Raw genomic sequence first — 22,644 nt, 5'->3', positions numbered from 1 at the left:
CCAGCTTAATTCACAACGTGGATAAAGTGGATCAAGTATTCACTTCACCACCCTTGGTCTCCAAGATTGTCAATAAAAAACCTGGGGGCATATTAGCAAGGGCTTTGTTGCCGCTTTGGCGAGGTTAGCGACAGCTTTCTGGCGATAGCAGCCGATTTTCCTATCGCCTTGCATGCCAGTGATGATTATCGCTAATGACATGCAAGGTGGGCGTTCCCAATTAGAAGCAACTGAAAACAGTTGCTAACACTACTCCCCCCTATTACCAACGCAGGGGAAGTGATTAAAAAAAGTTGCACTAAGCGTGATTATCCCTAGTATTTAACACCTGCTGAAAACCTGACTTACCTGTATTCCTCAAGAGGAGGTGGATTTTCTGGCTAAGTCCACCATGGCGTTAATGTGTGGTAAATAAAATTACCGAACTATTTTTCCATACATTAAATATCAATAAGGATAGCTCAATCAAATGAGAGGCAGAGTCCGTGGTATCTGAGTCATACGGGCTTTAATTATGATCCTCGAGGAACAGGACATCATGTTCCATCACCACTAAGGTTCAGGAAGGGATATTCAACGTTTTATTAACATCACACATTATATATAGTAAAACAGTATAATTGAAATGAATGCAGTAGGCGTAACAGGTGAAAAGAGAGAGATAAGAACACATGTGCGTAACAGGAGGCGTGTAAGAAGGCGTACACGTGGGCGTGCACTTGACATGTCAGAAAAACGTCACAAGAAACGTCACAAGTGGGTGGATGCATAGAGAAAGTTTGCAAGATCAGCAGAAACTTTTGGCCTAGATGCGCGCGCAACTGAGCATGACGTGTAACTGGGGAGAACTGGGGGCTTTGACTTTAGCACTAGTAGAGGAGACTGGTGTCTGGGATGTCAGAACGACCTGTACCTATAGCATATCTGGTATCTCATGTTTGGAGGATGTAGTGTCTGAAGTAAAAGGTTTCTCGGACAGAGGCCGTTCAATACTGAATGCTAGTGCGTGCATATGTGTCTTGGTGGAATGCGCGGGCCATGGGCCTACCATGGTAACGGGTTCTGTAAATCACTTGCAAGGAGGACAGGAAGGCTGGGCCCTTTGCTCTGCAGCCGGGAATATGTTTACCTGTTTCACTAGACTGGAATGTGTTTTCGAGGAGGCTGAGCTGATAACTATAGGCAAAATACGATCTTGGCAGGCAGGCCAGGCTGAGCCGGGCACCGCTTCACTGGGCAGAAAGTAAGGCAGAGGTCAGGGATGCATACAACTTTCGGAGACAGAAGAGACTCGGAGCCTCAATTAAGGGCCTAGCTAGACGGAGCCAGGAAACATGGAGAAAACGTGTGCGAGATTCAAAAGTGTACCATGTAAAGGCGTTGGCACCATAGGCCTAGAAGCCTAATTAACGTGATTTTCTTGGAGAACTGTATAACTGACATGTTAACGTTGGACGCAAATGCATATGCGTCTTTCTAGCATGTACGAGAAGGAAGTTACATGACATACAAGGAACATGGGTGCATGGATGGGGTGCGAGTGGGGGACACATTAGCTACCTGAAAATATTTCTATTACCTCATTCCCTCCTTGGCCCCTACTACACCCTTTAAGATATATCTATGTTCATGAGACCATCTATCTGTTCATATAGCATCATTTGTTCTTCTTTCTTTATTCGGGAACGGGAACGTGTATTTGGACGGGGAATACAAGCTGTGGCGCACAAGCCGCAAATCGCTGGCCCACATTGCAGACAGAGACAACAACTGAATACTATGACCAATATTATTCCTAGGAATGATAACAATTTCCATCCCCAAGCAGATATCACACTCCAGAGCCAACCGGACCAAGTCCAGGTGCCTGGATTCTGGTGTATCAGGTGAGCAATTTCATGAAGCCGTGTTATGGCCTTATACACGGATGGCGCGTTATTAGGAATAAACACGCAACAACTGGATCCGATGACTCTACAAGCCCCGCCCCTATCGGCCAGGATGACGTCAAGGACAAGGCGATTTTGAAGAACAACAAGTCTCATAGCAGACTGCTCCTCAGTCAGGTTACCTAAAGCAGAAGTAGTCTCATTCACTACTGCTTCCAAAGTTCTGGTTAATTTGCGTATCAATTTACTATTCTGGACAGGACCTACAAAGAAAAAGAATCCTTTATTGAAATCTGTATATTGCTCCCATGTTGTTTCAGTCTGGTCGACAATCGGGGTCTTGATCTCCCTTCTATGTCTTACATGCACAAGATGTGGATTTCGATGATAATCAGGCGGGGCTAGAAAAACAGGTGGCAATAGGAATGCAATATAACACGTCCCATCCCAATCTAATGGCAGACGTACATAAGCTGTATGACCACATATAAAATAAGAATGGTGGGAGGCTTTGAAAGTAGACTTTCCTTTATCACTGAATTCAACCACAGTATTACAATCACTGTGTCCTAGATGTACTGAACCATTCTTTCTGACGCATAATTCGCCTTTCACCGGCAAAACTGTAATAAACGGCAAGTCCGAATCAGTCTCAGACTGCACATTCAGAATCATGAGGTTAAGTGTAAAATTTCCTAATCCATACACTTCATTTTCTAGATTGGTCCCTGTCCTTTGGGGAAGACCTTCCTTGTCTGGGAAACATATTTCATTCATAACTGTATTCAGGTTCCCCCATATCCAATCGCTTTGGGAAACTGTGGACTTACTATCTAGGGAAGACATCAAAGTAAACCATGCACCACACAAACCATTATGTGTAAACGGATAAGGAAAGAGGGGCAGAGCTCCCTTGTATTTCTGATAGGGAGGGAGTCGGCCACATACCCAGCAATTGGTGACATTGCTGGTCTGGTGAGAATGGTGTAACATACGGATGAATGTATTGTTGCGCATTGCTAATCGATAGGACAGTTCGTGGGGGGGCAAGTCGCTGAAAGTGTGCTCTACAGTGTCATTAAGGGAAGTATGTACATGAGAATCAAGAGGAAAGAAAACATGTAGCATTAAACTTATACATATGATCGTAAGACTCAGAAGAAACATAAAAATGCATCGACTGTGCAAATTTTTGCAATATTTTTCTCTCTTTTTAATTTGCCTATCTCTCTGACTACTTGGGTCTATCTTATACATGTCAGAAACCTGTCTAACCGCTTCACCCGAGGGGGACTTAAACAATTAAACGCTGTCTGACTTACTAGACCTCAACTTGGCTCGGTACTCCTGTTGCGGAGTTTTCTCTAACAGGGGGAGTTTAGAGTCAGTGTCCGAAAGGGGGCAGTCCTTTATTGTAGTCTCTGGACACAATCCATGAAATCGCTTGATATGACTGGAGTGCAGCCACCCCTTCCGGCCTTCTATCTTCACTGCGGTCCTCGTCATCAACAACACCAGTTTGGGCTCCTTCCACCTGGGCTCTAGAGGGCTCGATCGGTCGAAATTTCTGACCAAAACCAGGTCTCCTGGAACGATTTCATGCGGTTTCACCTGGGTGTTGTCCGGGAAGGCAGCCGCGACCTGTGAACCACAAGATAGTAGTGCAGACATCAAGGAAGCTAGGTAATCTGTCAGCATAGTACTGTCAACATCTGTTATTTTTCGGGGCATAGGCGTACCACACATGTTTGGGGGACGTCCAAAAACGATCTCATACGGGGACAATCCAGTTCTAGAATGGGCTACCATTCGCATGTAAAAGAGGGCAACTGGCAGGGCTACTATCCAATCTACACCTTTTTCTGCACAGACCTTCGCTAACCGTGTTTTCAGGGTTTGATTATGTCTCTCAGCGAGACCAGCGGCTTCGGGATGTCGTACGCAGTGGAATTTCCACTGGTAACCTAACAGGAGTGATACCTGTTTCATGAGCTCGGATGAGAATGGCTGACCATTATCAGAGTACACGACACGGGGCAAGCCGTATCGCGGGAAAAATTCACGGACCAGTTGTTTGGCAGTTGTTACAGCAGTGTAATCGGGGACTGGATATGCTTCTGTCCATCGGGAAAGGGCACATACAACTACGAGGACATACTTGAATCCTCGGCATCTCTCCATCTGGATATAATCCATCTGGAGGACTTCAAAAGGATGGTCAGGAGGATAAAATCCACCTTGTTCCACGGGGATACCTTTGCCTGGATTGAACTGACAACAGATCATGCAGGTACGCACTTTCTGTTTCGCTGCTGCACGTAAATGCTTGTTGAACCAAAGATTCTGTATGCTGTCTAACATGACTTTCTCTCCTAAGTGTGCTGGACTATGTGCTGTGTTAATGATAACTTGAACCATAGAGTCGGGGAGGAACCATGTGGCTCTTCCCTTCGTCATCCATCCCTGATCTGTCTGGATCCCTCCTTGTTCAGTCCATTTCTTGATTTCATCTGGAGTCGCATGTGTCTGTATGTCGAGTACATCTAGTGTGGGATCCTTAACTGTCATGCAATGTGTCAGTGAATTTACTTCAGTCTTTGTCGGATCAGTCGGTATGTCTGTCTGAGTCTGAGCTGTAAGTTTGGCTGTTCGATCTGCCAGGTCGTTACCCTGGGAAATAGTGTCAGTGACTTTAGTATGTGCTTTGCACTTCATGATGGCTATGGCTGTAGGCAAATGTATTGCTTCCAATAGGGCTTGAATGAGGGGACCGTGTTGTATCTTGGCACCGTGAGATGTTAAAAAACCTCTTTCTTCCCAGAGAACACCGAAGTCGTGAACGACTCCGAATGCATACTGTGAATCTGTGTATATGTTTACTTTCTTGTTCTTGGCTAGTATACAGGCTTGGGTCAAAGCGATGAGCTCTGCTGCTTGGGCAGATAATGTGTCAATACGATGTGTTTCTATGACTTCAGTTTCAGTGGTCACTGCATATGCTGCTACTAACTCTCCTGTGCTTGTTCTCATACATGAACCATCCACATAAAGTGTCAGGTCTGGGTCGGGCAATGCAATGTCTGTCAAGTCTTGTCGGGGCTTTGTCACGGTATTAATGACTTCTACACAGTCATGTGGTGCCGGATCTGCTGTAATGGAGGGTAACAATGTGGCAGGGTTGAGTATGTTGCAACGTCTGATTTCTATGTGTGGTTGAAACAGTGTCAGTTCATAACCTGTCAGTCATGCTATGGTCAAGTGTTGAGTCTGGGTTCGGTTCAGAAGAACTTCCACGGAATGTGGAACTTGTACTGTCAAGGGATGTCCTAACACTATTGAGTCGCTTTGTCTGATAGCTAAAGCTGTTGCTGCAACTGATTTTAGGCACGCAGGCAAAGCCTGGGCCACTGGATCCAATGTACTAGAAAAATAAGCACAAGACTTGTGGTGTCCTGCTTGATCTTGTGTGAGAACAGATAATGCTGTGCCATCGCGTTCTGTGACAAAAAGTGTAAAAGGTTTGCTGTAACATGGTGTCGCTAAAACAGGTGCTTGACATAAAGCTTTCTTCAAGTCATTAAAAGCTTGTGTATGTTCCTGAGTCCAAGGGAGGACAGTCGAAGTCGCTGCCTCCTGTGTAGTCAACTGTATGAGTGGTTTGGCTAGATATGCATACTGGGGAATCCATTGTCTGCAGTAAGAAGTGAGGCCAATGAAGGCCCGTACTTCCTTTTGTGTCTTGGGTTGTGGCAGATGTGCAATTAACTGGATACGATCTGGTGTCAACTGTCTACCCCTCTTGGACAGCAAGTGTCCAAGGTATACCACTTGCTGGGCACAGAATTGTAGCTTCGAAGGGGACACTTTATGCCCCTTTTCGGCCAGAAAATACAAGACAGTCAGTGATGCGCGTTCGCAGTCACGTTCGGTCCGTGCTGTAATTAACAAGTCATCAACATATTGCAGCAGTGCAGTGTCAGTAGGCATGTGACTACTGTCTAGTTGTCGTTTCAGAGCTTGACTGTAAATACTAGGACTTTCTGTGAACCCTTGAGGTGCACGTGCAAATTTGAAGCTTCGGCCATTTAAACAGAATCCGAAAAGGTACTGGCTTTCCGGATGAATGGGGACACTAAAGAAGGCGTTTTTTAGATCTATCACGGTAAAAAACGCAGCTTCGGAATCAATGGCAGTCAATAGGGAAGAAATATCTGGGACTACTGGGTACTGTGGTATTATGCATTTATTAAGTTCTCGAAGGTCAATCACCAGTCTGTAGACTGGAGGTGCATTTGGGTCAGTTTGTTTAAGAATTGGAATGATTGGAGAATTACACACATTGGAATCAGTCTCTACAACTACTCCTTGGGCAACGAGCTCGTCAATAATTTTCAGTAAGGCTGTTACAGCCTCGGGTGGCAATTTGTATTGTCGGATTCGGGGCAGTACAACACCTTGCTTAAGTGTGACACAATAGGGAGTAATGTGCATGCAACCTACATCAGTCGGACCTTGCGCCCATAAATGCTGTGGTACATTTTGCAATCTTGGATCAAAATCTCTCAACACATAATGACCTTTAAAGTCACGTAAAAACAATCTCACTCCTTCCGGAGAACAACATATCACTGCTCCTAGTGCTTTCAACGTCTTAATACCAAGCAAGTTTTCAGGACATGATTTCGTAAGTAACAAATCTGTAGTACGAGACAATGGACCAACTGCAAGGGGAACTGGCTTTGATACTTCGTTAACAATAGGCTTTCCTGAAAATCCAAGGGAGACATTCTGTGAGCCTGAGAGGGGTGCCCCTGGAACCTCGTCGTGACTGATGGTAGTTCTGCTCGCCCCTGTGTCAATCAAAAATTTTCTGTCTTTCCCTAATACCTGACTATGTACATAGGGACCCTCTTGATCTACAGGAACCTCGATAAGGGGCAAGCCAACCTCCCTCTCTAGGCTGTTTCATGTATACTGCTGATAATCGGGGTAATCTGACTGTGCATACTGGTACATTTGCTGTGTGACATGTTGCGTGGCAGCAATGGGTTGGGGCTGGGGTACAGCTACTGTCTGTTGTTGTGCATTCTGGGGAGGTTGCGTGTTCTGTGGAATATTCTGTGGAACATGTTCTGGTCTAGGTGGACGCGGTCTTTCTTTCGTTTTGCCTGTAGCAATATTGTGTTTCAGAACCAGACATTCGTTTATATAGTGACCTGGCTGTTTACAGTAGTTGCAATTCCCTTTAACTGGAGCTGCAGGATTACTAGTCTGTGTGGTACCCCTCTTCTGACCATCTGCTGGGACGGACTGGGCAACTAGTACTTTCATTTTTGTATCTTTCATACGTCTCTGTTCATGTTCGTGTTCTTCTCTAATTCTGTTCTGGTGGTACTGTAACATTTGTAACATTTGGGGAGGGGTATTAGCTTGCCAGGTACTCTCGACTTTCAGTACTCTATTTTTAACCTGTGGTAAGGAATTCTCGACTAATTTGGTCACAAAAAGATGTGGATATGATTCACTACTCGTTTTCAGGCCGCTATTAATAATAAAACATTTCTCGAATCTGGAATAAAAATCACTAGTGTCTTCGTCTTGTTTCTGTTTGCAGGCTGAGATTGCATCCCAGTCTTCCTTTTTAATTGTCAATAACCTAGGCAAAAATTGAACTAATAATCCTGGTAATGCTTTTGCTTTGTCCCCAAGACCTATACCTGGGACTCGCCCATTTTCTTCGTCTTCTAATTCGGCCCAAATAATCTTTTTATCTCCCACCTCCCATTCTTTTTCTTTAAGTTTTTCGTAAATGCCGGCAGGCAACAATACCTTTAACATTTTAAGAATGTTGGGATACGTATAATCTCCCATGAGTAACATGTCTTTTAATTCACGGTGGAATCCTGCTGGATCTTTATCGTGACAGGGCACTAATTTCTTCATTTCCAATAATTCCATTTTGGTCAGGGGAGTGTATACAAATACTCGCTGGAGCGCACCCCCTGTGGTCTGGACGGGATGAACTTCTCGTAAGGGATTCTGTCTGTCTATGTAAAATGGTTGTCTTACTGGGGGTGGAACAGGAACGAAATGTGGAGTCAGGAAAGTTCTGTATTTGTGGCGTTGTTCTAGAATGATATTAATTAAATCGGTACCTAGGCCTCTCCATCTTTTTAGGAGTAATTCTTCCAGTATATTATATAGGGGACCTGGATCAGAATGCTGACTTTCATATAGTGTAATGAGATGCTGGATCATGTACATACCAACTAATCGCTGTTCGTCTGGGGTAAGACTCAAAAATGTTTGCGCTACTGAATCATCTTTATATATGTTGGTATTTCCAGCCCATTGTACTGCTGACCGTGCTAATTCCTGATCACGCATGGTACTAAGTTCACTGTAACCTATTCTTTCTTTCAGTATTTTATCGGTGGCTTGGAATACATGTTCAAGAGAACATTGTTCTGGTATGGGAGAAAGGAAACGTTGCTTGTTTTCTAGGCGTATGGGTCTGTCAAAAGGTCTTGCTCTACCTACGTACGCTATTCTGCCTCGTGTTCCGTCTTGTGTTCCTGTGTCTATATCTTCGTCCTCAGTGACGTCACTATCTGCTTTCTCATCTTCTCTCGCTGCTTTGTCCCTTTCGTGTATGTCTAGAATTTCTTTACGAATCTTTCTGTACATGGCTTCTATACAACTTTGTTTATCATGTCTACCATCAGCTATATTGTTACTCCAATTTATCAGGGCGTTCATCTCTTCTTTGCTTGTACTTGGCCGATCTCGTTCCCTTATCAAACAATTTATCAAAAACTGTAGGATCATTTTTTGTGTCTCAACCTTGTGATGTGCCATGGCTTCGTGAATACATTCTGGTTTTTCCCCTGTTCTAATAAAATGATATATGTTGTCTAAATGGTCAATCATTTCTGGTAAAAGAACCAAATAATTCGTAACACGTCGTAAACGTATTGAATATAACATCATATCTTCTTCGCCTGGTACTGGGTCATATCTACAATCAGTAAGGTACTGTCTAAGGGATGCGAATGTCGCAGCTCTGGGTGTACGTTGAATGAATGAATGAAATATCATTTATAATGCGCAACTATGCCCAATGGGCGTCAAGGCGCCTAAGCCAAATAAAAAGCTGTTAGCAGACAGAAACAGAGCCTACTGGTATGCATTAATAAAGAGCCAAGTTTTCAGTGACTTCCTAAAGAGGTCGAGGGAAGGAAGTAGTTTGATTTCAAGGGGGAGTGAATTCCACATCAGAGGTGCCAGTATGGAGAAAGCTTTGCTCCCCCATCTAGCCTTCTTGGCTCTGGGAATTACCAGTTGATTAAGCTCGCTGGATCGTAAACATCTGCTCGGAACATATCTGGTGAGTAATGAACCAAGGGCATCAGCCGAGCCTGCAGTTAGAGCCTTATATGTAAGGCAGAGGAGTTTAAAAGTGATCCTTGAGGGAATGGGGAGCCAGTGGAGGTTCTTCCTCGCTAGGGTCATAGATGCCAACCAGGGCAAAGCGAGAGCAAACCGCGCTGCAGCGTTCTGTATGACCTGCAAACGCTGAAGCAGGCCCTTGTTGGCCCCGGTGTATACTGAGTTGCAGTAGTCAAGCCTTGAGCCAACAAGTGCAATCACCACCTGTTTCCGTGCCTGTGGGGACAGATAGTGCACGATCCTTTTCAGGGTCTTGATGACACCCCAACAGGTAGCCACCGTTCTGTTGACCTGAAGCTCCATGGAGAGCTGGGTGTCAAAGATGACGCCTAGGTTCCTGGCAGATTGTGTAGGTGTAGGGCAGCTACCTAAAGAAGGAGGCCACCAATCACCTGACCACATGTCCTGGTCCTTGCCAAAGACCAGGACCTCTGTCTTGTCCCCGTTCAACTTTAGGGAGTTAGAGACCATCCACTCTGCAACAAGTTGCATGCAGGCCCTAAAGTTAGAAGCAGTTTCACTTACAGAGTGGGTCAGGGATACCATAATCTGCGTGTCGTCAGCATACGACACTACCTCCATCCCCTGAGATCTTACTAGTCTTGCAAGGCGGGCCACGTAGATGTTAAATAGGGTCGGACTCAATGCCGACCCCTGTGGCACCCCACATTGCAAAGACTTAGCAGGGGAGAGGTATTCACCTAGCATGACACGCTGCTCTCGTTGATGTAAAAAGGAGCTCAGGAGGCTGAGCGCTGGTCCATCTACCCCTGCCTCCCTTAACCTAGATGTTAAAGTCAGGGGAGACAGGGTGTCGAATGCTGCTGAAAGATCTAGCAGCACCAGTACGGTGGTTAGACCCAAATCTACTTTTCTGCGGATGTTATCCATGACTTTCGTCAAGGCAGACTCCGTGCTATGCAGCTTTCTGAAGCCATGTTGGGACCCGTCCAGGAAGCCTGAGGTGTCAAGGAAGTTTGAAAGATGGAAATTCAAATGGGTCTCCAACATCTTAGCAGGGGCCGGCAGCAGAGAGATGGGTCTAAAGTTCTTCAGCACTCCGGGGTCTAAGGTGGTCTTTTTCAGAAGCGGCTTTACGATGGCTCTCTTCCAGAGTGACGGAAAGATGCCCTGTTCCAAGGCTCCATTCATTACTTCCAGCATCGGGGGAAGAATGATCTCTCTGCAGTTCTTAAGTACTTTCAGAGGAACTGGATCAAGTGGGGATGAAGATTTTGTTTTGTCCAACAGGCTATTAAGATCTTCTAGAGAGAGAGCAGGGAAATGTTCAAGGGACTGAGGGGAGTCTTTATTCCAAGCTTCCAGTCGTGTAATTTGCGAGAAGTCCTCCGAACTAAGCAAGTTCCTCTGCGACTTTAGGGCTATGTAAATATCGTCTATCTTTTTGTAGAAAAAGTCTGATATATCATCACATAGCTCCTGGGAAGCAACTACTGGGTCAGGAACCTGAAGAGAGCATAGGGAGTCTACTATTTTGAAAAGCTCTTTGGAGGATGTTAGAGAACAGGTTAGGTTGGAAAAATAGTCCTGTTTTTCCTTGATGACTCTCTTTTTGTACTCTCGTAGTAGGCTCTTATAGCCTTCTCTATCTTTGTGATCCCAGGATTTACGCCAGCCACGTTCCTTCTGTCTGCATTTTTGTCTGAGAAGCCTCAGATCGGCGGAAAACCAGGGGGCAGATGGCTTCTGTCTGGCTGCAGATTTCAGGGAGGGGGGGGCTAGTTCGTCAGCGGCTCTGGTAATGGCATCCGTGAGTTCTTGGGCCGATTCGTCCACCTTCCGCTGAGTTGAAATACTGATGTTACGAATAAAAGGGGCAAGAGCCTCCTTAGTGAAGTTTTTGAAGCTCCTTTTAGATTGTTTTTTGCCAGTGCCCACCGTAGCATCAGGGCAGGGAATGTCTAAAGACAGCGGGACTGCTAGATGGTCAGACCAGGTAATTGGTACCGGTATACCGACCTCTAGTCTAGAATCGTTAGAAAAAATCCCGTCAAGGATATGCCCCGCCTTGTGGGTCGGGTGGAGAACTAGTTGGACAAAATCACATGCCTCCAGGGAATTGAGCAGAGAGGAAGTATCTTTCGAAGCAGAATCCTCTAAATGGAAATTAATATCGCCCAGAATGGTGAAGTGAGGTCTACCAAAAAAAGGTTCCAAAATTCTGAAGAGTTCTGGGCAGAAGTTGACTCTGGACCCAGGGGGCCTATAGAGTAAAATGCCAGAAAAGGAACTCACCGGGGTGTGCACAATACAAAAGTATAGCGCCTCAAAGGGATCCGTAGAGACCGATAAGGGTTTTATGGTGCAAGAAAGAGTAGATTTAAAAAGGATGGCTATTCCACCACCTCTACAACGTTCTCTATCTAACCTTAGGAAGGTGTATCCTTCAGGTATGGCCAAAAGCAAATCATGGCCAGAGGACTCAGAAGCCCAAGTTTCTGTGACAAAGACCCAGTCGGGATTCCTCGAACTGACAAAGTCGTGAAATTCAATCCCATGTTTGATCAAAGAACGAGCATTGATCAAGAAACCCTGTTTGGGTTGGGAGATATGACTGGAGGGCTGAAAAGGGATAGAATGAATACGGGCCTGAGTAGAACAAGCAAAAGAACTGTTGCAAGAGGGACACAAACGGGCCCGACTCAGAACCTCGGGTCTAAGCCGATGATGGCAGCAGAGCGCAGGGGGTCTCAGGGAATGAAGGGTACCATACAAATTCTCCAGGGAGGGGGGCGCATGCACGCCAGGAGTCCCAGGGTCCAGCCCGTCCTGCAGCGCGTCCTCAGCGCGGACGGGCGCAGACGGGCTGAACTCTGGCGTAACTCCGGCGTCAGTCTGGCGTCCCCGCAGCGCGTATCCGCTGCGCGTCAGCATGGCTCCCTTAAGTATCCGCCTAGCGTCCTCCTGGCGACTGGAGCGCAATACCAGCCAATCAGCGCTAATGCTCGACCATCCCCATCCAAGATGGCGCTAAAAAACGGACCTGCGCCGGGAAGCGGACCTGCCAAACAGCGGTGAGTATCCCTGAGTTAAAATGCAAGTGAGGGCCAGGCGCTGTCAGCGCAAGTTAAGAACAGGGGATAAATAACTCAAATCTCAAAGCAAATAGAAAACAAGGTTGTATTAAAAACGAGCAGCAGCTCGGTTCCTGAAGTGCATTAAGCGCATGCACAAATCAACTGGCAGCTACAGAGGGAGAGCGTGAGGTTTACCTCACTTAAGTATCCGCCTAGCGTCCTCCTGGCGACTGGAGCGCAATACCAGCCAATCAGCGCTAATGCTCGACCATCCCCATCCAAGATGGCGCTAAAAAACGGACCTGCGCCGGGAAGCGGACCCGCCAAATAGCGGTGAGTATCCCTGAGTTAAAATGCAAGTGAGGGCCAGGCGCTGTCAGCGCAAGTTAAGAACAGGGGATAAATAACTCAAATCTCAAAGCAAATAGAAAACAAGGTTGTATTAAAAACGAGCAGCAGCTCGGTTCCTGAAGTGCATTAAGCGCATGCACAAATCAACTGGCAGCTACAGAGGGAGAGCGTGAGGTTTACCTCACTTAAGTATCCGCCTAGCGTCCTCCTGGCGACTGGAGCGCAATACCAGCCAATCAGCGCTAATGCTCGACCATCCCCATCCAAGATGGCGCTAAAAAACGGACCTGCGCCGGGAAGCGGACCCGCCAAACAGCGGTGAGTATCCCTGAGTTAAAATGCAAGTGAGGGCCAGGCGCTGTCAGCGCAAGTTAAGAACAGGGGATAAATAACTCAAATCTCAAAGCAAATAGAAAACAAGGTTGTATTAAAAACGAGCAGCAGCTACGTTGTAATGCTGCTTCTCTAAGCGTTATTCGTTTTACTTGAGGCGGGGTGACAGGGTGACCTCCTACAGCGCCTCCTGAAGCGGAAGCGGAACCATCAACTAGCTCTGATGTTGCTGCTGGTGTCATAATTTGAAAAGCAGGTGCAGGTAATGTAGGCAGACTCTGGGTTGTCGGTGTAGCGAAAGGATTGTAAGGACCGACAGTAGGAGGGACAGTAGTAGTAGTGACAGGAATAGTTGTGACAGGGACAGTTGTGACAGGATGGGAAATGACAATGGATGGGGAAGTCGAGTCTTGAGGGGGTGGAGGTATCGCGTCTTGAACAGGCTGAGTAGGCTGCTGTATGTTTTGAACAGGCTGAATAGGCTGTTGTACATTATTAGCAGGTGGTACGCGTACATTGGTATATGCTGGAGCTACATCATCTAAATAGGAAGAAAGGAAAATGTCCGCTGCGGTCTGTTTGTGACGAAGTTTAGTCGGGACCAATGGTGGTGGCAGGTTACGGGGTACTTCCGGGGTCGCCTTGGGCAGGCCCTCGGCAAGAACAGGATACATGCCTGTAATAAGGGCATTTCTTTGTCGGTCTAATTGTTCTATTCTGACTCGTTCCCCTTCTTCTAGTAACTCTCTTTCTCTGGCTTTTTCAGATTCTTCTCTACTTTTCTCTGCTTTCCTGATTTCTTTCTCTGTTCTTCTATGCGCTTCTTTACGCCACAATTCTATGGCATCTTTCTGGGATTGTCTGGCTTTCTTCTTCCATAATGCTTCTTCTACTCTCATGATGCAATCAGCATCCCATGTCCCTGAGACAGGCCATCTATACTTCTCTTCCAGATCTTTAGTATATTCCACCCACAAATCTAGGTACAGTATGGCATCTAAGCCGTGCTTGTGGTACATAAAATGTCCAGGAGTGTCCCTAGGCGGGACGGGAACTGCTTCTTCGAGTATCCCTTTCCTAGTTCCTATCTGACGTAATTTTGAGAACAGTGGCATTTTTGGACTGACTTGAACGTGAGCACAGTAAACACAGTAATGAATAGCAAACAATCATTCATACCACGACATTAAAACACATTGAAACATGTCAGACTGATATTACCTGGTACATAGAAAACACAAATTCTGAAAATTTCGAGAAACAATACTAGAATACTGGATTACTAGATGCACTGCTAAAACAGTACAGACAATACCGGTCCCATAAAGAGACACGTCATACCGTGTTCACCTAAGTGAACACGTCTGGACCAGGTCTGTGTACCCAGACCTGTCTTGACCGGGTACAAATTAATGAACCCATCTAGATGCGTTCCCAACAACGGTACTCACCGGGAAGCAGAAACTGAAGGCCTCGGAAACTGGACTGGACTGGACTGCTACGGCGTCTGGCTGCTACGCTACCACGCATGCGCTTCGGAACAGGTGGGCCTCCGGATACCTCGGACCTTGCTCTCTCGACTCGGGGCTCTGGTCGGGATCCTCCGCATTCCTCACCGCCTCGTCTGGATGCCGGACCGCAGTCTCCGTCTCCTCCGTGGGCCTGAGGGAGATAGCAGGAAAACCCGCAGGTGGGCACTGGTTCCTTCACGGCTGTAGAAGGGGTCAAGGCCTGCATAACATCGCCGGCGAGTGGGGAAGGGGGGGGTCCCTGTTTGGGTGCCAGAATTATGTGGTAAATAAAATTACCGAACTATTTTTCCATACATTAAATATCAATAAGGATATCTCAATCAAATGAGAGGCAGAGTCCGTGGTATCTGAGTCATACGGGCTTTAATTATGATCCTCGAGGAACAGGACATCATGTTCCATCACCACTAAGGTTCAGTAAGGGATATTCAACGTTTTATTAACATCACACATTATATATAGTAAAACAGTATAATTGAAATGAATGCAGTAGGCGTAACAGGTGAAAAGAGAGAGATAAGAACACATGTGCGTAACAGGAGGCGTGTAAGAAGGCGTACACGTGGGCGTGCACTTGACATGTCAGAAAAATGTCACAAGAAACATCACAAGTGGGTGGATGCATAGAGAAAGTTTGCAAGATCAGCAGAAACTTTTGGCCTAGATGCGCGCGCAACTGAGCATGACGTGTAACTGGGGAGAACTGGGGGCTTTGACTTTAGAACTAGTAGAGGAGACTGGTGTCTGGGATGTCAGAACGACCTGTACCTATAGCATATCTGGTATCTCATGTTTGGAGGATGTAGTGTCTGAAGTAAAAGGTTTCTCGGACAGAGGCCGTTCAATACTGAATGCTAGTGCGTGCATATGTGTCTTGGTGTAATGCGCGGGGCCATGGGCCTACCATGGTAACGGGTTCTGTAAATCACTTGCAAGGAGGACAGGAAGGCCGGGCCCTTTGCTCTGCAGCCGGGAATATGTTTACCTGTTTCACTAGACTGGAATGTGTTTTCGAGGAGGCTGAGCTGATAACTATAGGCAAAATACGATCTTGGCAGGCTGAGCCGGGCACTGCTTCGCTGGGCAGAAAGTAAGGCAGAGGTCAGGGATGCATACAACTTTCGGAGACAGAAGAGACTCGGAGCCTCAATTAAGGGCCTAGCTAGACGGAGCCAGGAAACATGGAGAAAACGTGTGCGAGATTCAAAAGTGTACCATGTAAAGGCGTTGGCACCATAGGCCTAGAAGCCTAATTAACGTGATTTTCTTGGAGAACTGTATAACTGACATGTTAACGTTGGACGCAAATGCATATGCGTCTTTCTAGCATGTACGAGAAGGAAGTTACATGACATACAAGGAACATGGGTGCATGGATGGGGTGCGAGTGGGGGACACATTAGCTACCTGAAAATTTCTATTACCTCAAATGCGTGAATATCGCTGGATTTACAGCGATATTCAGGCATTTTGCCACTATCGCTGGATATTTTATCACAGTGGAGATAAACGTTGCTATTAGCATGTTTTCTCCGCTAAAATATCCAGCGATAGGCAGCGATAAAAATAAACGCGCTAAGCGCTTTTTGCGATAAATATCGCAAGTACTTGCTAATTTGCCCCCTAGTATTCAAATGGCTCAATCAACAACTAATAAAATCTTAGTAGCTGCCCCAGCTCAGCAGAGTAATGATTCAGGAAGTCATTGTGTCTCACATTTACTCACAAATGTGAAAACCTGGTTAGCAACTAATTTATTGGTGAACTCTGGTACAAATTCTCCATCTTTTATTGCATCTATGAGTGGAAGTGAAAGTGCTACAGCTCAAGAGCAAGGAAATCTTTTGAATCCATTTTTAGCTGCAATGGAAGCACAAATAGAGGACACGCTTAGTCAAACTCAGATAATGGGACAAAGGGCATGTAACTACTCTCCTGTTTCAGAGTTGGTCTCCCAAAAGATTTCATTTTGGTGATCATAAGTGCCTTGCAGGATACAATGACCTGGAAGCTTCCCTGGCAATCTAGTAAAATGGAATTGCAGATAGATTTGCTTCTTTCATTTGCAACAGACCTGGCAGTTTCAGGGACCAAATTAACACATTTGGATTTTAAATTAAGCACGCTGCAGTTGGATAATCTCTGCCCATGTTCCCCTATCATTGGCAAGCTCAGTGTTTTTCCAGAGGTATTGAGTGGATTGGTGAATGGCATTAAGGATAATACTTCCAGGGCAAATATATCCTCTCTGGTAACAAGTTATATGCCAGAGGAGTTGATCTGTGCAACGAAGGGGGTGCAAGGGACTGAGCCTTTAGTATTCCAATCTAATACCGTTTTCTCACAGTTAGAGATAGACACGGTCACACAAGTGGGTAAGCCTTAGTAAGAAAGGAGCTTGACGCCCAGAGAGCCCTTAATTGTAAGCTACCAAGCCACAGGTTTTCACATTTTCAGCTCTGCAGAGACCACTGCAGGGTCAACCTTTTCAAGGAGGGCAAAAAATAAACTAAAAAAGCAAACTAAAAAACAGCATCTATTAAACAGAGCACTGCCTAAATTGTCATCAAGTAACCCTACCAATGTATACCCAATATTTGGGCAGACAAAGATGTTTAAGTATCAGCAGATATCTCCTAAAGACTTGGAATCGCCCATCCGGTCAGGTGGCAACGAAGTAAATATACAAGTTTGGCCTTGGGCATACCAGTTCTTAATGTGGATTTTAGGGTTGAAACTCCTGGGAAACAGCAACGGCAACAAGAATCCCGAATCGTTACACATTTAAGCACACATGCAGTATGGCTGGGCCCGGATATATATGGCCCATGTTCATTACAGGGTTATAATCAAGGGTCTATAAATGGGGATCCAACCATAAGTGCTCAGTTGGTGGCACCTTGCAACATGGATAGTCAGGGCTACACTTTAGGGCTGAATATTTATATTCCCCCAAAGAGAGTAATATTTCTGGAACAACAAAAGTCACTCGGGAAAAGATCATCGTCTGGGGTCGGATCCTGAAGCCGGTGAACTTAAGCAGCATTCAAGGTTCAAGTCACCTACAACGGGTCTCGAATCGAGGGCTTCAACATAATTGCAACACAGAAGAGGAAACAATGGAATACGTGGATTCCCTACTAACTCACCCTGTGTCATTAAGCTCCATTCAATTGATTAACAAAGGGGTGATTGCCAGCAAGCCCCTGGGATTGGTCTTTATTCCCAGGTTTTGCCCTATGGGTCCTCAGGATACGCTCAATTGTGGGAACTTGCTCAGACTGTGCAGTCATATCCCTGCTCTTAAACATATTACTTGGGAGGACTTGTTATCGGTAAATGTTGACCTTCCAGGTTTCAATGCCACAGGGGAAGTCTTGAGAACTCTATGGAAGAGCGTGGCTTTGAGAGACGCAGAGTAGGGAGAAAAAGAAATCTTTGCTGATTGGAGGATTGAACTGGAGAAACCTAATCCCTCAAAGCACCCGTATGTTTTACTAAACCCACCTACAGGAAAGCTAATAAGCATTCTTAAAGGCACATCAGGTGTAATTAGAGGGAGCAAGAGCTCTGATGAATGTACATTCACTGAACCAGAGAGAGGTGAGATTCAGTACTACAAAAAGCATTGGGCAATTGGCGAATATCTCACATAGAACACTAGGCTTCATGCCTCAGCCCTGATGGGAGTACATGCCAACCAAAATGGAAATGGAAAAACAGCATATTAACAAACCAGCAAGGTCCAAGACAATCGGTACGTATATCGAACTCTGAGTTTTCAATAATCTCATGAATCGTGGCTGGGCTAAAAAAAACTCATGGGAAGCAGAGAAGGGCGCCTTTATTTGAATACTGGTGTCATTCTCTGGTTTCAAGAAACTTGGGCCCAGGTCCACACTGCTCTACAAGGTTTCTACGAGATTGTTTCTATGGCTTCTCGCTTAGGTCTTTTTAGTTGCCCGTCGGGGTCTATGAATTTAGAATTAAGCATGCAGCCAATTTAACAGTGACGATTCTTGACAGGAATTGCACGGCAGCTAAAGTTGTTTGCATACATGGTTCAAAAACCAACATTAACATATGGTCCTGATTGTGGTTAACTGTTATTTGAACGCTCCCAGGAAAGCAAGGACAGAGTTGGTAAATCATTTCCTTGAAATCCTTGAAGATCTCCTTTTAGACCATTTGCTTTGCAAATTTATAATTACCAGAGATTTTAACATTAGGGGGCTGGGGGAGAACATTGTTGGAGCTTCCAAGGCAAGTGCAGGCCATGGAATCAATGATTTTATGAAGCTTCACAGTTTAGTATCAGCTCTGTTTGAATTTGAGGGGAGAAATAAGGAGCTGATATTCCCACCAACCTGTAAAAATGTATCGACCATTGATTATACTTTTTTTCCTGCAGGTCTGGACGCCCTATTGGGTCACTTTGATATATCAATCAGACCAGAAAGTGACCATAATCCATTAAAGAGCATGCTGAGTCTTGCACTACAACCAGCGGACAAATTCATCAATGTGGGCACCTCAACAGGGGAAGACTCTGTGAAGCTAGTCAGAAGAATTAAGCGGCTGTCCGAATATAAACCTATGGTTAGTACCTGGTTAAAAGACTTGGAGCTTATTTTAACTACAATTCAACCAGAATGTGTCCCACAGGAGTGGTGAAGGCTCATGGAGAACCTACAAAAGCATCTATTGGAATAGGATGGAAGGCCATAATTTCAACAGGGGGCACCAACCAGTGAGGCCTGGTAATTTTTGTAAGGAAATCATAATTTCCAAAAGAACGCTTTGTAAAGTGCAGCGTGCTCATCGGTATAATCCATCTAAAACCTTAGCTGCGGCAATAAAATTGGCCAGAAGGTTACACACAAAAATTGCCTGGGAGCAACAGAAGGAAAGAAAGAATAAAGAAAGGGCCACAGTCTTTCAGTTATTAAAGGGCTCTAATCAAGCGCGATTCTGGGCCTATATTAATAAATTAAAAAATAGTAACATGATTAGGGAAAATGGAGTTTCCGAAGCAGCTTAGGTGCAATATATTGTTAAGCTTTATGTGGAGCAGATCGACAACCCACAAGAGGCTGGACAGTCTGTTACTTCAATTCCAACCTTTAAAGAAAATGTGACAGCACCTGAACCAAGTCCACAACATCAAGAGGATTTGGTATGTAGGCTGGGACAGCTTGAGGAAGAGAACCAGTTGGATCAGGATAATCTAACAAACAGTCGGAGGGTGGCAAAAGTATTAAAACAGCTGAAAACCCATGGAGCCCCTGGTTCAAATGGCCTGCCAGCAAGCCTTTTCATGGAGACACATATAAGTTGGGCACCTGTTGTTATCTCTCAATAACCATTCTTTTTTAAATGCTGATTTACCAGAAGGCTGGAGAGGATCCATTTTGTGCTCCATATTTAAGAGCAGAGATCGTACCCTAGCTGCAAACTATAGATTGGTTGTCCTACTTGACATTGAGGTAAAGGTTTATGCCTGAATTTTATTAAAACATTTTTTAAAGCGTGGGTGGCCGGGGAGGATATTTTGCCATTTTCTTAAACAGGATTTAGAGCTGGGGCCTCCATGGTAGACAATAGTCAAGCTCTTTCTTTCCTCAGGTACTGTGCCCTTCAGAGGAACAGACCACCTCTCCTGTGCAGTTTTATAGACTACAGTGCAGCTTTTGATAGTGGGGACAGGGCCACCCTCTGGAGGAAGCTCGCGTCTTGAGGTATACCCTCAAATCTGTTGAGAGCTATCATCTCAGTTCATACAGAGACTTGGGTTCGAGTGAAACCTAGCTCATCAACCGTAGCACAGAAAGTAAAAACAAACTGTGGGCAAAAACAGGGCTGTGTTTTGGCACCTATGGAATTTAACCTGTATGCGACTGAGTTAGGGAAAGCACTGGAAGCCTGTAGTTTGTTCCTCCAAAGTTAAGCTCGGTCCGTTTGCAAATAATTCAATTCGCTGAAGACATTGTGGTCATGGATCAGACTAAGTTGGGTTTGCAAAGGACTCTGGACGCCTTGAGTAGATTTAACAAGGCTAACCATCTACAGGTGCATCAGTCCAAAACCAAAGTCCTGATAGTCGGTGGTTACCGAAGGAAGAAGATGGCAACTTGGCAATTGGAAGGTATGACCATCATTACACCAAGGCATTATAAATATCTGGGCGTGTAGTTCAGTGAAACTGGCTCAGCTGTTGCCCAAGTAAAAGACCTTTAAAAGAAGGTGGCAGTCATTACTATGGGATTGGACTATTAAATTGCTTACTAAGTAGCGCCTTTTTCGGAAAACTAAACATGTAGATTATCGACTTTTTTCCAAATCCCAGAACAAGTCTGCAGTTATAAAGGTGGGTGCAGATAAAAGCCTTTGATCTCGTAAGTAGGGGTTGACAAGTCAGTGATCACTATTGTCTCTGATAATTAGCGTTTGTCCTGGGCCTGGATGGGTATTTTCAATGCGGTGCAGTGTAGGCAGAAGCCAAATTAATTATTGTCTACGTGGGAGCTAACATTAATTGTTCATGCAGTAGGATCGCAACTGTTTTTCATATTATCTACGGAAATACCATTACTTTATTATTCATCGATTGGTCTCCGAAAAATATTCCAATATTGACCACGTACACTGACCTTTTGGTTCAGATCCTATTTAGTACCATATATTGCTGCTTTCCACTTGACCCACGTGGTATAAATACAGAGAATCAGACCCCGTGAACAATTACAGAAGGTATCTATCAGGCTATAACCGAGAGACTTGTGATAACTGTATGTTCTTATTCTGTGCCACTTCAACCAAGAAAACAATGCACCTACTTTAACAGGTACATTGTGTTCTTGCCACCTACTAGAAGATACCAGTGTGTTGCTTTTTCCTGTTTTCATTAATTATAAACTTGTGGCTCCTGAAGAAGGCGTTTTCGCCGAAACGCGGGTCGAGTACTGTTTCTTCATCCTGTTTGTGGGCACCACTGATTATTAGATGGTGTCTTTTTTATGTATAAAGATTGTATATTGTGTTATTGGATGTATTAATTGCATATAATTTTATTGTACTGTCATATAACTTGAACTCCCCTGTTCCTTATATGATTTTTATTAAGTATATTAAAAACATGTTTATCTTTAATTAATGGTTTTATTATTATTTTCTGACTGTCTGCCTGTTCCTATTACCACTGGGTCCATATAATTTGTTGTCTACTATTAAGATTGCCTAGGAATTTTTTACATACATCTAGGAAATCACCTGGTGGAAATGATGGATTTCATCCATGAGATACAGGTGCAGATCTACACATGAAATAGCCTGCACTTAGAAAATTATCTTTGCAAATCGACCCATAGATTTTGGTGGAAACTAGCTGGGTTCAAATGTCTGATAAAGATGTTCAACCTTGATACTGATTGTGTAATACGGACTCCATTGTGATAAGATATAATTTGTCCAATAATTGAATTCTTGATTATTATTTTGCACACTATTTCCTTGGAATAATGCAGTTGACTTGGATTATATTATGGTATTTGAATGACTCAGATAATATAAATTATATAAATTATAGAATTTGCAACAGGAACGCAGTGGCAGAAAAATATTGCTAGACTGTTACCATTCATTATAAATATATATATATACATATATATATATATATATTCTCTCTCTTTTTCCACCCACACAATGCCGCTCTCAACACAGCGGGTGCCTCGGTGCGCAGTGGCGGTTCCGCGCCACACTTTTAAAGAACTGTTGTGAAGACAATACCGGGAACTCGAGGGCTGGTTAAATATGGTTATTTATTTCTTAAACCAGTGCAACCACATTGAACTGACACACAGGTTCCGGCCACCTGGCCTTTGTAAATGTCAGTGTCCCTGAGTGGCAAACAACCTTTTAACACTTTACATTGTAATTGGTTGACAATTCATTGCTTAAAACAGAAAATGGACTGGGGCACCATGGATGCAAAAACTACCGTAGATTGGGGGTCTAGAGGGATAGATTATAGACCTCTAGGTGTATATTCCCATA

The sequence above is a fragment of the Lissotriton vulgaris genome, chromosome 3_1 (assembly GCF_964263255.1).
Source record: "Lissotriton vulgaris chromosome 3_1, aLisVul1.2, whole genome shotgun sequence".
NCBI classification, from domain to species: domain Eukaryota; kingdom Metazoa; phylum Chordata; class Amphibia; order Caudata; family Salamandridae; genus Lissotriton; species Lissotriton vulgaris.
The sequence above is the reverse complement of the archived record's forward strand: the minus strand, read 5'-3'. Positions refer to the sequence as shown.